We start from the raw sequence: 18,557 nt of genomic DNA, 5'->3' as shown, positions 1-18,557 counted from the left end.
CAAAACGTTGAAAAAAAAAATTAAAAAAAAAAATAAAAAAATAAAGCTGTCACCAGCAAGGTTGCTATGAATAATCTCATACATGTCTCCCGATCAAAAAGTGCAGGCGTTTCTTTAAGATGTGAATCAGGTTGAAGTCGAAAGTGGTAGAATTACTGGCTTCTAGGTATGTGTCTGTTCAATCCAATTCCTAATAAATACTTTCCTAGTAAGATTTTCTGACATGGTTTCACCGACTGGAACATACGTGGCTTTGTTTGAAAGTCCCTTTGTTCCATATTCCCGCCAACACTTAGTATTGTGAGACGGTTTAACTTCAACCAATATGGAGGCTGTAGAATGATATCTCACTGAGGATGAGCCTGATAACTGACGAGGTTGAGCATTTTTCGTGTGTTTACTGGTCACTCACACCCTCTTCTGGGTCTTACCCGCTCATATCACTCATCTCTTTTTCATCGCGGATTTATTGTTTCCTTATTCGTTTGGAAACGTTTGTGCCTATCTCCCGAATACTAATCCTTTGTCAGCTACGTGTTGAAAGTTTCCTGGTGATACTTGCTTTCCCCTCCCCTGCTCATGTATGTGCACGAGCTCTCTCTCTCTCCCTCTCTCTCTCTCTGTCTCTCTCTCAAAATAAACAATTTTATAAATAAGTATAGTATTTATTGTATAAACAAGAAATAAATAAGTAAAGATATTCTACATTTTCTTCTACGTAATCTTAAGTTTTACCTTTTACATTTTTTATTTTCATCCATCTGGCCCTCTGGCTTCAGTATTATCATTTGAATAGGGGCCAAAAGACAGCCTGTTATGATTTTCCCATACGCATAACCAATCCCAGCACCACTAGTCGAGTAACCCATCATTTCCACACTGGTCTGCAATTGTCAGCTCTGTCGTCTCTCTGATTTCTGTTTGACGGGCCTCTTGCTAGGCTCTCTATTCCTTTGGTCTCCCTTGCCAACAGAAGGGATCTGCTTGGTTCTTGTTAAGAATGTCTGGGTGGGGCACCTGGGTGGCTCAGTCGGTTGAGCATCTGACTTTGGCTCAGGTCATGACCTCACGGTTTGTGAGTTCGAGCCCCACATCAGGATCGCTGCTGTCCGCACAGAGCCTACTTCACATCCTCTCTCTCCCTCTCTCTCTCTGCCCCTCCGCCACTCACACTTTCTGTCTCTCAAAAATAAACACTAAAAAAAAAATTTTTTTTAAAGAATGTCTTGGTGATTCTTATCAGTTTAATCTTCCATGTAAATCTGAGAATCTGCTAATCAAGCTCTGCAAAAAATATTCTGTTGGAATTTTAACTAAAATTATATCAAATCCCAAATCTCTGGGGGGGAATTGACATTTTTTATTGTAAGTCTGTCTACCATGAACATGGTCATCTCTCCATTTATTTAGTTTTCTTTATTATGATTGAATATAATTATATCATTTTCTACCTAAAGGACCTACACAGCCCTTGTTAGATGTAGGCTGGGGATTCACCGATTACCCTCAAGTGTGCCCTCCATCCTTCCCATCACGCCCTGTGTCCACGAGATGAACTCTGTAGACCACATCAACATGTCCCTGTGTCCTGATTCTCGGGAGGGTTGGAAATGGGAAGCGATGGCCAGGAGAGCCGAGGACAGGAGGACAGTGAGATTGGGTGTCATTCCCTATCCCCTTCTCCTTCAGGCAGCTGGTCAGCAGGGCTGTGCGCTTCTGCTGAAATAAACACACCCCTCCCACCTGCAATTCTTGCTGAGACCTGCAACTCTCCAGGTTCTGGTAACTGCTCACCTTTACCCACTCAGTCCTCTGGTGTTACTTGCCCTTGGAGTTTGACCATCTTGGTCGGTTTCCCTGTATCCTGCACATATCTTTCTAGTCATTAAACTCTGCATTGAGAATGCCACCTGTTTCTTCTAGAGATCCCAACCGATAGAACAGTGTGTGTGTGTGTGTGTGTGTGTGTGTGTAATTTCTGATAATTTGTAGATTACTTTGCATTTTCTATAGGAAAGATCATCATCTGCAAATAGTGATATTTTGGGTTTTTTTCTTTCTGATCCTAACACTTTTTCTGATTGTCTCACTACCTTGACTTGTATTCCAGAGCAATGTTCGTTAGCAGTGGTAAGAACAGTCACCCTTGTTTTATCCCTAATTTTAAAGGGATTGCTCTTCATAAGTCTCTACTAACAAGATGTTCACTGTAGATAAAAGAAGCCCGATCCTAAACCTAGCTTGCTAAGGGTTTATCTAGAATCGTTGATGAATTTCGTTAAATGCTTATCCTGATCTACTGTGATCACAAGATTTTTCTCCTTTAAACTGTAAATACGACAAATTACAAAATATATTTTACAATGTCAAATCATTCACGTCAACAATAAATGCTGCTTGATCTTTGCTGGCTCTAGATTGCATATACTTTATTTAGAATTCTTGTCCCTAGATCTGTGGATGAGATTGATCTGTGATTTTCCTTTCTACTAAATGTTCTTATCTGCTTTGGGAATCAAGATTACATTAGTCTCATAAAAATGAGTGGGAAGCATTCTTTTTTTTCTTTTTTCCTGTTCTTTGAAAGAGTTTGCATGAGCTTGGAACTATCTCTTCTTTAAATATCTAGTAGAAACTACCTGTAAAAACATCTGGTACTGGTATTTATTTTGTGGAAAGATTCTTTAACTGCTGACTCAAATTCTTTAAAAAATTATAGGATCATTCAGGTGTTTATTACTTCTTAAGTCAGCTTTAATAATTTATAATTTTCTAGGAATTTTTCAATTTCACCGAAGTTTTAAAGTGTTTGACATCAACTTGATTATAATATTCCCTTAAAATTTAACCTCTGCTGCATCCGTACTTAAGCCCTTTATTCGTTCTGATATTGTTTGTGACTTCTCTTTTTCCCTTGATGTGTCTTGCTGGAAGTTTGTCATTTTAATCAACTTTGGCTTCGATAATTTTGTGTTGTTGTTTGCTATTTCATTGACTTCTACTTTTTTTTCTTTCTAATGTTGTTGGGCTTATTCAGTTATTTCTTTTTTTCTGTCTTCCTAAGATCAATACATAGGTCATTTCTTGTCAGCCTATCTTTTCTTCCAATGTAAGTGTTTAAGGCTACAAATTTCACTCTGAGATACTGCTTAAAGAAGCCTGGATTGCATTGGCTTTTTTTATTGTCTTCATGGCACATCTGAAATAATCCATCTTATATTTTTTTATTATTTGTCTCACCAGCAAGGAGATGCTCCAGGTGAATGGCGACCTCTCCATAGCCCGGAGCCCGCCACTTACTAGTCACTGAATAAATTATTGTTGAAACAGTGGTCAATGGATGGATAATTATACCTAATTGACTGTCTGAACAGACAGATACCCAGTTAAAGTAGCCTTTGGCTGAGGAAGGAACTATATTCCCACTGTTTTGTCGTTGTAGTTGTGGCTGTTTATTTGTTTGTTGTTGTTTTACCCTCAAACAAAAACCACGATGTTTTCATCTATCAAAGCCAAACCAAGAGTCTACCCCTCAGTCTATTCCATTAAAGGAGCATCCTCCCCTTTGCTTTAAAAAGGATGGTTTTAAGGAGAAACCTTAGTGCTCCTGCTTAAGGGAAGTATTTGGATGGTTGAAAGTTGGATGAAGCTGTCAGTGACCCCTCAGGGAAAAAAAAAGTTATACTTGCTGCCCATGATTGAAAATCAAAACAAACTTAGAAGCAAACATTTTCTTGTTCTGTAAAATGTGTATTTGAGAAGATACAGGGGACTATAGAAATGGACATGGCGTTAAAAACATTTCCTTTCTCTTGCATCAGATCGCTTTGCTACCTGCAAATTTCAGAGAAAATAACTTGGGTTTTCAGATCTTCTGTCCCCGCTCTGTTTCCCTGAACATCCCTCCCTAGCTCTGTTAGCCTGCCTGCAAGGAGACAATCAGCCCATCTCCCAGATTCCAAATCCAGCAACCGCTGGCTGGTCCTACCTCAACAGTATGAGGAAGCAGGTGACGATAACTCTTGCTTCTAGCAGAGGAAAGCAAAGCTGCGAATTCTCACGGAACTGGACAGACCCTTCAAGATCCACCAGTCACCATAGGCATCCTTAATTTCTACCCAAAAGAGCACGCATTCCAGTCCTGCTCTACTTGAAGTAGGGTGAGCTGTATGCTTGTCTTTGAAACTCCGCCCTCTCTGCTCTGCCGGCTCATGAGAGAAGGTACAATGCCTGACTCGTTTCATATCCTCCAGAGCCTGACAAAACAGGGTCATTTCCATAGAAGCACTCCGTAAACTCAGAATGAAATGGAAACTGGGGCCAAGCAAGAGGTTTCATGGTTCATTTTGTGGTACAGCTTAGGTCCTCTGGGATCCCACTCCAGCGCTCTTTCAACTTGACCACACCCCTCTCACTCAAAAACTCAGCTAACATTCCTTCTTTCAGATTCCCTAATTCAGATGACATTCTTTCATTCAGATGGCAAACACATCCACTGGTGTGTCACCAATAACTATCCATACTTCAAATGGGTCTGCTCTCTTTCTTCCTAATTCATACTTTGCAATATTTACAAACCATCACTGAGCTTATAAAACACCCAGAAAATTATCGCTTGAATTAGACACTTTGATGTTGAAGGACAAGACACATAAATCATCTCCAGTGATGGAACTTGGCTTTAAGAACACACAGAGAACTGAGGCAGCCCGAGGGCATGATAACTGTGGCGTTTCCATGTGGACCTCAAGGTAGCTGAAACAGCGCTGGCTGGGTGCTGTTCAGAACGTGCCCCGAACTCTAGTACCATTTTGCCTGATTTTCCTCGCCCAAGAGAAATATGTTGGGTCAGTTTGCCTCCATCCAGTAGGGAGCCATCGTGTTGGGCAGAATTTCTTACCAATGAATCTCCCTGGTGTAGATCCTTTGGTTCAGTCACTGAATCCGGACTTGACACCCCAATACCTAGAAAGCAGGTCTTGGCTCTTGAAGAAGCCTATGACTCCTCTCCAGGACATCTCCCCTAATAAAGAGAAACTCTTTTTCAACTTTCCAGTGAGGATTAATATCTATTTTCTTCTCAGTTCCCCTTCACATCTTCATTCAACTCCTCTTGCTTCACGTCGCTTCGATCTTTTACTCCTCACCACAACGGCTCATTTCACTTGGTCTCCATTCTGCCAGTCAATTTCTAGAAGGCCCTTCCTCCCATCCCATCCACAGCAGCACTCAGAAGCTCCAGGGCCTGCTGTCTGCAGTATTTCCTTGCACTACATCAATTCATCTTCCATCTTGCCAGAAGCTTCTCAGAAATCTTCAGGTGGCTTCTGGCATGATGAAACTAATGAAGTTTCTCCATGTTCCATTTTGATGCCCCTATTCACTAATAGGGAACATATTCATCACTCTAGATAAGCAAACGTATCTGCTATACCCTCGGTATCACTTATTCACTCCTCTCAGAGCTGTTGTGTTCAGCCAACAACCTTCCTCCCCTTCACTTCCTCCAAAAGCCTACCGCGTAGGCTCGCCCCACAGACTGCATCCCCAGGGACATCCCATCAGTGCAACAGCAAATCTGTGAAAGGCTGCATTATTGATCTTGAGTTCTACAAAGTAGCTCCAATAACCTTCCACTCCCCTCCACCTCCATGTAAGCCACATCATCTCTTTCACCTGGAGAAACATGAAAAGAGGAACAACGAGGAGACTCAAAACTGGCCCAAGAAGGTGACTTAACTAAAGTTCCAAAGAAAGGGAAGAGCTAGCCACAGGGAAATCTGAGGGAAGAATATTCCAGGCAGAGGGAACACAGGTGCAGAGCCCAGAGTGCAGATACACCTGACATAATAAAGAAACAACAGGGTACCCCTCTAGCTGAGACAGAGGGAACAAGATCGATGGATGAATGGATAAAGAAAAGGTGGTATGCATACACTGGACTATGACTCAGCCATAAAAGAGAATGATATCTTGCCATTTGCAACAACATGGATGGATCTAGAGAATATAACACTAAGTGAAACGAAGTCCATCAGAGAAAGACAGATACCATATGACTTCACTCATATGTGGAACTTAAGAAACAAAACAAATGGGGGGCGGGGGGGGACGCCTGGGTGGCCCAGTCGGTTGAGCGTCCAACTTCGTCTCAGGCCATGGTCCCACAGTTCCTGGGTTTGAGCCCTGTGTTGGGCTCTGTGCTGATAGCTCGGAGCCTGGAGCCTGCTTCACATTCTGTGTCTCCCTCTCTCTGTCTCTGCCCTACCCCACTCTGTCTCTCTGTCTCTCTCTCTCTCTCTCTCTCAAAAATAAATAAGCATTTAAAAAAAAAAGAAACAAAACAAATGAACAAAGAAAAAATAAAGAGATAAACCGAAAAACAGACTCAACTATAGAGAACAAACTGGTGGTTACCAGAGGGCACAGGGATGGGGGAATGAGTAAACCACGTGAAGGGGTTTAATCAACACTTGACGAGCACTGAGGAATGTATAGAAATGTTGAATCACCGTATTGTACACCTGAAGCTAATATAACACTGTATGTTAACTAGACTGGAATTAAAACTAATAATAATGATAACAAAATATAACAGAAAGTATCAACAACACACACACACACACACACACACACACACACACACAAGAAGGAGAGTAAAAGGAGATGAGGTTGCAAAGGCCTTGGATGCCACTGATGGTTTTGAGCAGAGGCGTGACAAGATCTGATATTACTGAAGATCAGCTGGGACATAGTTGTAATAATGTCAGCACTTTGGACGGAGGTGGCCGCGTTGGTGGCCACGGGGAGTGGTGGAACTCTGGGCGTATTTTGGAGGGACACCCGACAAGATTTTCTGGATTGAGTATAAAGTGTAAGAGAAAGTCTGGAGTCAGGATGACCCCAAGGTCCTGAGATTCCCGATGGATGGAATTGCTGTCACTGGAAAGGGACAGATTGTCCCGCTTTCTGAAAGCCAAGTGAGGCTGTAAGTGACAGGGTCACAGTGACGCTTCCAAGATTTGCAGCATTGGAAGTCAAGGGAGACAGCTCAGAAGAACCAATAAGAGCCCCAAGGAGGAGGTAAAAACACCTAGGTTTTTGGGCCACAGCCACTGGATGAGGGAGCTGCCTCTGATCGAAATAAAAGCTCATGTGACCCCGAAGAAGGGTCTCAGTTCCTGACTGTCCAATGTTCACCTCCAGAGCCCACAAGCTCCAGCCCTTCTTCCCACAATAGGGCTCTGGAAAATCAATGAAGCCAATCAATAAATTTGCTTTCCTAGGGCTTATTTGAATGGGTTTCTCTTCCTTGGAATCAGACTGTTGGCTAAAATAGAGTGAAAGAGAAGAAAGAAAGAAAGAAAGAAAGAAGAAAAGAAAAGAAAAGAAAAGAAAGAAGATGGGACCCCTTAACTGTAGATTCATTCTATTCCATGGTGCTGTCTTTTTTGTATATACACCACGTATTGACTGTGTGTGGATCAGCTTTGAAATAGAAGGCAATACCCCCTAATCAACAGAACAAACAGTAAATATATAAAATAGCCTGCATCTGTCAAAGTTGAAAGCAACAGAAATCTGACTCAAACCAGCTTACCCCAAAAGGGGAAATGTATACCTCCTATCAGTTGAGAAGTCAGAGAGCCGATCCCTCAGGTATGATTGCCTTCAAGTTCAAATTACAGCATCAGGTATCTGTCCATCTATTTATCTGTTATTTATCCATCCATCCATCCGTCTCCTTAGCCCTTGGTTTGCTTTCCTCCGTGCTGACAATCATTCTCAGGCAGATACTACCCACATCGTAAGAAAGACAACTCCCAGCAGCCCTGGGCTTTTACCTGCCTTGGAGAGACGATCTCATCTCGGCATCCCTATCGGTCTCTGAAGAAGGGTTTCACCTGGGCTGCTTGGGTCCCCTGTCACCTTGTGGTGAGTGTAGCATTCCAAGCGCTTCATTGACTAACCCACCAGAATGATACAGAATGCAAGAGTGGTAACTTCTAGAAGGGAGGGATAATCTGAGTCAAAGGAGAAAGAGATACTTGCTGCATATAGATCTTGCTTCTAAGGTCATGAAAATGGTTTTCTCTGTGCTAGGCAATTAGCATCACAATGTACCTGTATGCTAATCACCGAAATGATGACAGGCAATGCCATATGTTTAAAGGAAGTTTCTCTATTACACACAAATACACAGACACTAGCCCACGTGTAAACTTAGAAATTCATTTGAAAGGATGTTAGGTGGGGCGACTACGTGGCTCAGCCTGTTAAAGATCCAACTCTTGATTTTGGCTCAGGTCATGATCTCAGTGGTGAGATCAAGCCCCAAGTTGGGCTCCATGCTGAGCGTGGAGACTGCTTGGGATTCTCTCTCTCTCTCTCTCTCTCTCTCTCTCTCTGTCCTTTGCCTGCTTGTGCTCACTCTCTATTTCTCTCTTTCTCCACACAGATAAATAAAGATTGAAAAAATTGCAAAATTCAAAAATAAAAAAATTTTTAAAAGAAATTAAAAAAACTTTTAAAAGAAAGGATGTTGTTTCAGAGGGATGTAAATCAAGGGGGTCAGGATCAGCTAGCTCTTCCTTTTTTTAACGACTGTGCGTAAACTGTAAGGGAAATACTCTTTGGGCTGGCTGTGAATTGGTTCCATACTGTCTTGCCCAAGGGCCATTTTTTAAGACACTAAACTCTTCCGCTGAGAACAAAAGAGCAAGGATTGCGCGGAATGAATGAAACACAAATAAATTTCCTAACGCGGAAAAAAGAAAGGCCTCTGGGTTTGAAATACAGCAAATGAAACACAAATAAATTTCCTAACGCGGAAAAAAGAAAGGCCTCTGGGTTTGAAATACAGCGTGGAGAGTACAGGTCACAAGAAAAAAAGGAGGGTCATTCAAACAAAGCTACCCGAGAGGGCTACAAATGTGTCTCGTTTTGTGAGGGTTACCCATTTCGGGGAGAGGGTGGTTTGGCGGATATTGATTTATGTACCAGGCCGCCAAATGTAACTTTTGTTTTGTTTTGTTTTGTATGTTTAGGAAATCCAGTTGTTACCTTTGAAGGAGAATGAAATCCAACTAGCCAGCCTTCCACCAGGCAGGGACTCGCTGCCTTGGTGGGAGCTCCCCAAATCCATTCCCTCCAAGACGGCTTCGCAGGATTATGTCACCCTGAGGACAGCGCAGGGGAGGAAGAGGTAAAGTTTTAAAACATCGTCTTGGGTCGTGAGGAAGGAAATCCACCAGCCGAAATGAGAGATATGGGCAGATTTGATACCGGCCTCAATGCCCTGATCCTTCCACAATTTACGAGATTATCACTATATCTCCTGGGAGCCTTCCTAAGCTTTATTGGGATAGGAGAAGGGCCCCAGGCTGGGGGGTGGGGCCGACCTGGTCGAGGTATTCAAGGGAAATGAATTCTTCTAGAAAAGAAGGCATAAAAAGCCCTAATGACTAAGAATTCCTGAGGCCTTTTACATTGCTTAAGTTTGGATACAATGTCTTCTTCATAAAAAATGTCCCAGCTATTGACATATTGCTTCTTAAGTCAATGTTTTTCTTACTTAACTGAGAATGAATATATTCTTTTAAATGTTCGTAGAATACAGAACTATGCAGAGTACTAAAAGAGCCATCTTTACCGTCCCCATCCCCACTCACAACACCTCCCCCGTGGTAACCACTGCAAAAGTTCAGTGTGTAACTCAGGCTTTTTTCTATGTAGTTGTACATGCATATCCACGCGCGCACACACACACAGACATGTGCACACACGCACACACGCACACACACACACACACACGCATGCATCCGTGCACACATACAGGAGGCATATAAATAGAATTAAACCATAGGTACTGTTCTCTGTGTACTTTTTCACATAAAAATATATCTTATAAATCTTTCCATGTCAGAACTATAGTTCTACCTTATTTTCTTTTACTGCGGAATATTAGTATATAATATTATATATATATTACAACTTATTTCCCTAACTATGCACATTTAACAGCTCTCTAATTTGGGGGGGGGGGGGGGGCCCCTGGGTGGCTCTGTCGGTTGAGCATCTTGACTCTTGGTTTCAGCCTAGGTCATGATCTCACGGTTTCAGAGGTTCAAGCCCCACATTGGACTCCATGCTGATAGTGTGGAGCCTACTTGGGATGCTCCCTCTCTCTCCTTCTCTCTCTACCCCTCCCCTACTCTCGCTGTCTCTGCCTCTCTCCAATAAACTTAAAAAAAAATTAAAAATTAAAACTAAATGGTTTCTAAATTTTTGCTATTATAAACAATGCTGCATTGAAAACCCCTATGGATGCTTCTTTGTACACATGTGCAAAGAAGTCTCTCAGAAAGAAACAGAATTGGACGTACGATAATCATTTTAACTTTTGCTATATGCTGCCAAATTGACCTCCAAGGACTATATACCATTTTGTACCTCCTCGACATTGAAAGGAACAGAATTTTTCTTTAAATCTCCAATGCAATGGGTGAAACTTTGATCTTTCTTCATCACTTACTAATTAGATTAAATATCTTCATATTCGAACTGATCACTTTTAAGTCAATGACATGACTATTTCTATTTTCCCCATCTTTCTACTTTTTTTTTTTTTGATGTTTATTTTTGAGAAAGAGAGAGACAGATCACAAGCAGTCGGGGGGGTGGGGCAGACACACACACACACACACACACACACACAGAACCCAAAGCAGACTCCAGGCTCTGAGCTGTCAGCACAGAGCCCAATGCGGGGCTTGAACCCATGAACTGTGAGATCATGATGTGAGTCAAAGTTGGACGCTTAACAAACTGAGACACTCAGGAGCCCCTGGTTTTACTTATTTATTTGTATGAGCTATTTATGTTTTGTGGATAATAATCCTTATCTAATTATGTAGCTTGTAAACATTTTCCCTCAGACTGTTGCTCATGTTTTAAACATTTCACTGTATTAAAACTTAAGTCTCTAAATGTAGCTTTAAAAAACTTTCTCCTGGATAGTTTCTGTGTTTTATACCTTGCTTAAAAAGACATTACTCATCTGAAAATTGCAAAATAGGTTTGCTATGTTTTCTAATGCTTTCATAGTTTTTCTCTAGATTTAGTTTTTGAACCCATAAGGTTTTATACATATTGGGAGATTAAAATGTTCTTTTCTTCTTATTGTCCTGACACAATTTATTGAATTGGTCATCTCTTCATAATTTGAAGTGCTCCCTTTGTTATACACTAAATTCCTATGTAAACATAATACATGGATCCATTTATAGACTCATTTCATTGATCTATTTGTTCTTGAATTACAAGCACACTGTTTTAATTACCACCTTTTTAAAGTATGTTTGAGGGGCACCTGGGTGCCTCAGTCGGCTGAGAGTTTGACTCTTGATTTTGGCTCAGGCCATGATCCCAGGGTTGTGGGATCAAACCCCCACATTGGGATTCATGCTGAGCATGGAGTCTGCTTACGGTTCTCTCCCCCCCCTCCTTCTCTCTCTCTCTCTCCCTCTCTCTGCCTCTCTCCCTCAATCACACTCTCTCTCTCTAAAAAAAATAATAATAGATAAATAAAGTATGTTTTGGTATAAAGTAGGACAAATCTATCAATGTTAATTCTTTTTTTTTTTTTAATTTTTTTTTTTTTGACATTTATTTATTTTTGAGACAGAGAGAGAGACAGAGCATGAATGGGGGAGGGTCAGAGAGAGGGAGACACAGAATCTGAAACAGGCTCCAGGCTCTGAGCTTTCAGCACAGAGCCTGACGCGGGGCTCAAACCCACGGACTGTGAGATCATGACCTGAGCCGAAGTCGGCCGCTTAACCGACTGAGCCACCCAGGAGCCCCATGTTAACTCTTTTTTAATACTATTTTGATTCATCTGTGCATCTTCTATTTGATATAAACTTGTACCCCAGCTTGTCAAGTTTCATGAAGTAGCCCCTCGTCATGTTTCTGAGAATTACACTGAATTAATAGATTACTTAGGGAAGAACCGACACCTTCACAAGTTTGAGTCTCCCAGCCAACACTGTGTGTGTCTGTTTACTCAAGTTTTCTTTTGCCCTTCAATACAATATGATGGCTGTCTTCATATTAGGGGTTTTTTGTTTGTTTGTTTGTTTTTGCTAGATTCCTTAACTACTGTAATTAAAATGTTCTCATGACATTTCCCAATCATTTATTGGTGCCACCCGGGATTACTAATCTTTCATCCATGCATTCAGCAGGTATTGTCAGATGTCTGCTCCGTGGGCACTCTGCACAATCCCAATTGCCTGCTGTCGGCACACAGACAAACGATTGACTTTTGTGTTGTCAAAGGATAAGCCGAGTCCTATGAAATAGTCTACGAGTGTATTTTCGCAGAAATCGATGCGAATCAGGCAGAGCCAAACCAGAAGTGGTCAGGAGCAACCCACTTACGGGAGCTCAGGGAGAGACTTAGGGAGCAGTCGCGGAAGCAGAGCCAAAGAACCATTTGATTGGCTACAGTGGAAGTGTTGCCTTATTTGGAGAAGCCTACTTGGTTATTTGTGATTGGTTGTCCTTCGGTGGCCATTTCTTAACCTTGAAGCATTTGCAAGCTCAGGTTCTGGTTTCCTTGCCTAGACTACCACGGCGTCAGAGCCACCTAAGCCTCATGGCTTCTTTGCTTAATGAATTTAACAGCATTGTGAATCTCTATGGGAGAAGCTACAGCATGAAATATCAGCGAATAACCTTTAGCAGCCAAACTCGGATGGATACGTGGGCCAGAAAGCTTAAAGAAAAGTAACATGCGGAGAAAAACTGCTTGAGCACGTTTTCAACCACATGTCTAGGGTCTTCTATATAAAGTCACACAAGGAGAAATGTCTTCACTCCTGAGTGGTGGAAGAGGCTTTGCTGTCCCTGTGGTCATGTGCTCTTTTCCTCACAAAGAACCAAAAATAGGCAATTGCATATATCCCTCCCCAGCCCGCCTTCTTTCTGCGTCTGATGCCAGGAAGTTCACAGTTAACTTGCTTGGTCAACCACAGCCACCGTGCATTATCCCCAGTCTCCTCTCCCCACCTACCCGATCCAGTGCTAGCTTTTGTTTACGTTTTTAATGTGTATTTCCTATAAAATTGCTTCATCCGGGAAGCAAGGCGAGGAAAGAAGGGAAAATATTTCTAAGCATCTAGGACACTGGTTGGTATAAACAGATTTGAGGGGGATCTTTCCTTCAGCCTCCTGAGACTCCCAAGGACAAGGTCAGTAAGCTCTGCCCCTCTCAGGCACCCCCACCACCCCCAGTCCAGCTTCTGGGAAACCAAGCAGCTGTATAAGGACTCCCGGCCCCTTCGCTCTGGGGCTGTTGGCTCTTGCCCCAAATTACCTCTGGCTTCTCGGTCAGCAGCTACGTTCTCATCGAGCCACAAAGGACAGACAGCCCTGAATCCTCTCATCCTGAAGACAACAGTACTTTCTTGAGTTGTTTGTTTTTTGGTTTTGTATTGGCGTTTTTGTGTTTTTTTCTGAGTGTAAGGAGAAAAATGGGAGGAACCTTCTCTCAAGGCCCAAAACAGTTTAAAAGCTGCGTGCTCACCGCAAACAGCCTCTCTTATTCTGTTTATATGTTTGGGCCCCACAATTTTGAGTGACTCAGACGTCAAAAAACAATCCTGATCTGGGGGAAGGGCGCCCGCCGGGGCTGTTGCTCTAATTTAGTGCATTTTCATCCTGTGAAGCCTCCGTGACAGAAAATGCCAGAAGAAGCTGGGAACCTACTTCAACCTAAGCGACAGGTTTGCATTTTTCCATTTCTCTGCATTCCCTTCCGCAACTCCACCCCACCATCCACACCCTGCACCCCCCCCTCCCCATTTAGCTTTTCTATTGCAAATGATCAGGGACGGGATTTGAATAAAAGCTGAAGCTCTTTCCTCTGCTGCCGACCTGCAGACACGTGTATCACAATTTGAGATGTTTTGCACACTTACCACCAATTGTGAAATAAATGAGCTTATCTGATTTATGTCATTTGAGTAAAAGAAAACTACAAAATACTAGGTAAAAATAAAGGTTCATTGTTGTGAAGGCCGCCCCTGGCCTTTAGATTTTCCTATCATGAGGCTTGAGCAAGAGAACAATAACAAAGGATTTACAAAAAAAAAAAAAAAAAAAAGTGATCACCACAACCTTTGCAACAGATTTCTGACCCTTGAATAATTCAGAACCCGGAACGTACTGGAGCTAAGCTGCATCAGAGACAGAGAGAGAAAGGATTCTTCCACTACAGAAATTTCTAGAATCAACTAACAAATTTTCAAGCAAAGTAGCTCCAAGAGAGCTCTCCCGTCGAGTTTGTTGAAAGACAGTCAGTGCGCCTTAAAACAGACTCCTGTGTTTGGAGACTCCTGATTGCAGGGTAGTGTATTTTTTTTCTTTTTTTAAATCTGATGACGCCCACAGTCGCATGGGAGGGGAGAATGCCCCAGCATTTTCAGAATCATCTCTGTTTAAACTCCGACCTTGATGGAGAAGTCTTTTTTTTTCCCCCTTCTGCATCTTTATTCTTTAATAGCATTTTTCCTGACCACGGAAGTAACGCATGTACCCTCCGACATTTTGGAAAATACGGAAAATCACAGGGAAGAAAAATTCAAATCCCTTGTTTGTCCGGCACTCATCAAGTATCCTTATTAATTGACTATTCACGTTTTGGTGCTGAGTCTCCCAGCCTGTACTTCTCCGTGTATAAGGTTCATATTCTTCCACAAAAATGACTACATGCCATGTTTGGCTTTTCATAAACTGTCAAAAATCCTTACCATCATGGTGGCCGTTAGAGGCCATTAAGCTTGCAGCAGAAGTTTTTGAACCCATCCCGTCTTACGGGGCTTTTGGGTTTTTTCCTTGGCGGCTCTTGTCTACATGGAGGTCATGGTTAAAGTTGTGAAGGATATGGGGGCGCCTGGGTGGCTCGGTGGGTTAAGCGTCCGACCTCAGCTCAGGTCATGATCTCGCGGTCCGTGAGTTCGAGCCCCGAGTCGGGCTCTGGGCTGACGGCTCAGAGCCTGGAGCCTACTTCCGATTCTGTGTCTCCCTCTCTCTGACCCTCCCCCGTTCATGCTCTGTCTCTCTCTGTCTCAAAAATAAATGAACGTTAATAAATAAATAAATAAAGTTGTGAATGATGTAAAAACTAACTTAATTCACCCCAAAGTGACCCTTCTGCCTCTGTGACCAAGAATCCTCCTGGGGCACAGGCCTGATGGAGAACAAACAAACAAACAAACACGACAGGAAAACATTTTACACACTTTTCGGAGAGTTGGCTAAACTAGAATCTAGTGCCATTATTAAAATGGCGAGCACTTACTTCATGGCTGCATGGCCATGGGAACAACCCATCAAGAAGAAAAAACATTCTCTCTGTGAAAGTGCTCTTTCCCCTTTCTCTAAAAAAAAAAAGAAAAAGAAAAAAAAAGAGCAAAGAAATCATTTGAACCTTTCCATCCTTTTTGGCCATGAACGCCAACATTTTAATGTCACCTCCTCCATTAACTGTCCACCTGGGTCACCGCTTAACCCTGCTCTCCCACCCCCCTTCAACCTAGTAGCCCAACACAGTAGGCACATAAATATTTGTTGAATGATTCTTTCAAGGCACCTTGCTTGGCAAGGGTCTCAGGGTGCTTTTTCTGCATTTAGGTCTCTCACAGACTGGAGGCCACAGTTTAACAAAGCCAGGGCAAGGTCAAGGGGAGCCCGAGAAGGCGGCTTTCAAGTTGAGTAATGAAAGGCGATGTTAATTACCGACATGGGCCATTTAGAAGGAAGAAAAATGCTATCTCTTATTAATTTTGCTGAAATGGACACACTCTTGTCAGTGGCTAATGGTTAACAAAGCCGTTCTTTTCTGAAGACAGAGAAGGAAAATCTCAGAAAAGGACCTGGGTAGACACAGCACAAAAGCCAACTTCCTGCCCCCACATGTCTGCGCCGGCCAGAGATACTGTGTCTTACTTTTTGGTTGTTCGTGTGTAAAGTTAGACAGAAAGCCATCCATGAGAGGTTAAAAGGTTCATTTGTACCAAGATGTTTATGATGGGCTTACAGGGAGCCTTAGTCACAAAAGCCGGGCTCGGGAATCAAGTTTGCATGTTCGTGGGGGATGGGGGAGGCAGAAAGAGAAGGGAAATCAGCCTGGGGAATGGGAAACGCTAATTTAATCAAGAAGAAAGGGTTTGTGGGCCAGGCGCCCTCCTTCGGCTTTCAGCCTCCTGGATAATCTTGGGTAAGGAAGTTCATAAATGCTTCTCAAATGCCCCCATGCTTTCAATCTGAACACTGGTTTTGGCAGTTGTGAACTTCAAGTGGACCTATTTAAGCTGATCAGAGGAAACAGGCTGACAGTGAGCTGATTAGAAACCTCTTAGAGACCTTCTTTAAAGAGGGAAAGGCGTTCTTAACTTTTTTTCCATCAGCTTTGGAGAGGGCCCCGGGAGTGGGTCATAAAGAAGAAAGGATGGGGGGAGGGGAGCGTCCATTTTAGAACACGAAGAAAAACAACCCCCTTGCCAGACCTTTGCCAACCTTCCTGTTCTTGTCAAGCTCTGCTCTGAGGGAATGTTTGAAGATAACAGGAAAGGAAATAATGAAATGACACGGCGGGTAGAGCTAGACTTGGAATGACGAGTGCAAGCTGTTTCCTTGACCCGGGCTTATCTCGAGCCTGCCAAAAAATCACCATCTATCAGAGACCCATAAATAGGTTAGAAACATCAGAGTGAAATGCCTGTCAACAACACAACAATTTCTGAGTTCGTTTAGAAAACAACAGAGCAGCCGTTCCCAAAGGTGTGCATCGTCTCCAGGAATGAAAGGTGGGGCTGAGTCTTTCCCAAACGCTGCCTGTTTATTAGGAGTGAGTTCCCTTTGAGAAATGTTATAAACAAACATTCAGAGGGAACATTTCAAAACCTCTGGGGGGAATAGGAGTCGCTGATAGTAACACGCGCGCGCACACACACACACACACACGCACACCCGGCAGAGAAGTTTCCACGGCCAATTCTAAACAGATGAGTGAGTTACCCCCTCGCTATCCACAGACCCCTTCGCAGCCACAAAATATGCAGGTGAAGGATTTGCTCTCCAAACTGAGAGCCCACAGTTGACCGAAAATAGAGCAGGCTTTTGGGGCTGGGGGAGCTCGGACCCTCAAACCCCATTCTCTTGGAAGTAAGTCCTCGGCCGGCCGGCCTCCGGGGTGGCCGCCTGTGGGGACAGAATGGCAGTTTAGATTCCAGACCTAAAACTGCAAATGAAGTTTACAAATTAGCATTGAATAAATATTATCCTTCCCGTCTCCAGCGAAGAGCTGTGGCCAAATTAGAAAAAGACCCAATTCAGCGCCTAAGTACACAGAACCAAACGTAAGCCGACCTAACCTGGCATATTCTTACTCTACCGAAATAGCATGGTGACGTCATGCTTTTCATCATCCGCCCCCCTCCCCCCCCCCCCAAACGAGCCACCTATCCCTCCTAAAAATAGCCTGATGCAGTTCTAAGGGAAAAAAGGCGGAAGTCGAAATAGAAAGAAAAAAATGTTTTTAACTTCAAACCAGCCAGCAATAAAAGTCTCCTGTTTATTCGTCTCCCTGACTCTGTGAGAGTGTGTGTGCGTGTGTGTATGTGCGTCCAAATCCCCCGAAAATTGTACAAGAGGCAAAAATCATTTCTGAAACAATGTCATTTATGTCGCCTTCTTTCTGAAAGCTTCTCATTTTAGTAGATTTTTCCCTTCGTGTTTCAACAGTCCATGTACTGGCATTGGGATTGACCAAACTCTTTAATTTGGAGCCCTTTGAAAAATGTAAACGTATCTGTGGAGACGAGGGAACAAATCAGGGAGACTGCTAACTAGCAGGAGCCTCAATGATGGTTCGTGATGCTGTTTGAGCCTCAGGACACATGTCAGGCTTTGAAAATCCAGAGGCACAGGACCCACGGGAAACCTGTTGAATCATTAAGTGAGGCCCAGACATCTGCCTTGTTCAGAAGGAACCCAGGCGGTCCTGCGACACAGTCAGCATTCAGATCTGCTGAACAGACTCTCGATGCAGACCAGCGTTCTAGAGAACGAGTTCATGTGTCCCTGTCCCCACACCCAGGGACTGTGCCTTGTCCCAGCTTTCACAGATACAGCAGAGGCCAGCTAATCTGAGAGATTTGTGATTTTAGAAACACCTTCCCTCAAAATAGCTGAGCATCCACACTTCCCACTTCTTTTGTTTCTCATAATTCGCTGTCAATTAGAATCAAGTTCCCTATGAAAAAGAGAAACACCTTACCCACCACTTTAGTGGAAGATGAGTCAGGAGACCCCCTGTCAGAGTGGAAGACTGAGTTCGATGAGTCTTGTCTGGAGACAAGCAGAGTGAGGGCCGCACCTACCCTGCACTTGGGGAGACTGCCATTTACCTGAGGGTTAAGTGAGAGGAAACCCGGGTCAAAAAGAAAAAAGTGATCCTTGGGGCGCCTGGGTGGCTCAGTTCGTTAAGC

This window comes from Panthera uncia, chromosome B4 (genome assembly GCF_023721935.1).
Source record: "Panthera uncia isolate 11264 chromosome B4, Puncia_PCG_1.0, whole genome shotgun sequence".
Lineage (NCBI taxonomy): Eukaryota > Metazoa > Chordata > Mammalia > Carnivora > Felidae > Panthera > Panthera uncia.
The sequence above is the reverse complement of the archived record's forward strand: the minus strand, read 5'-3'. Positions refer to the sequence as shown.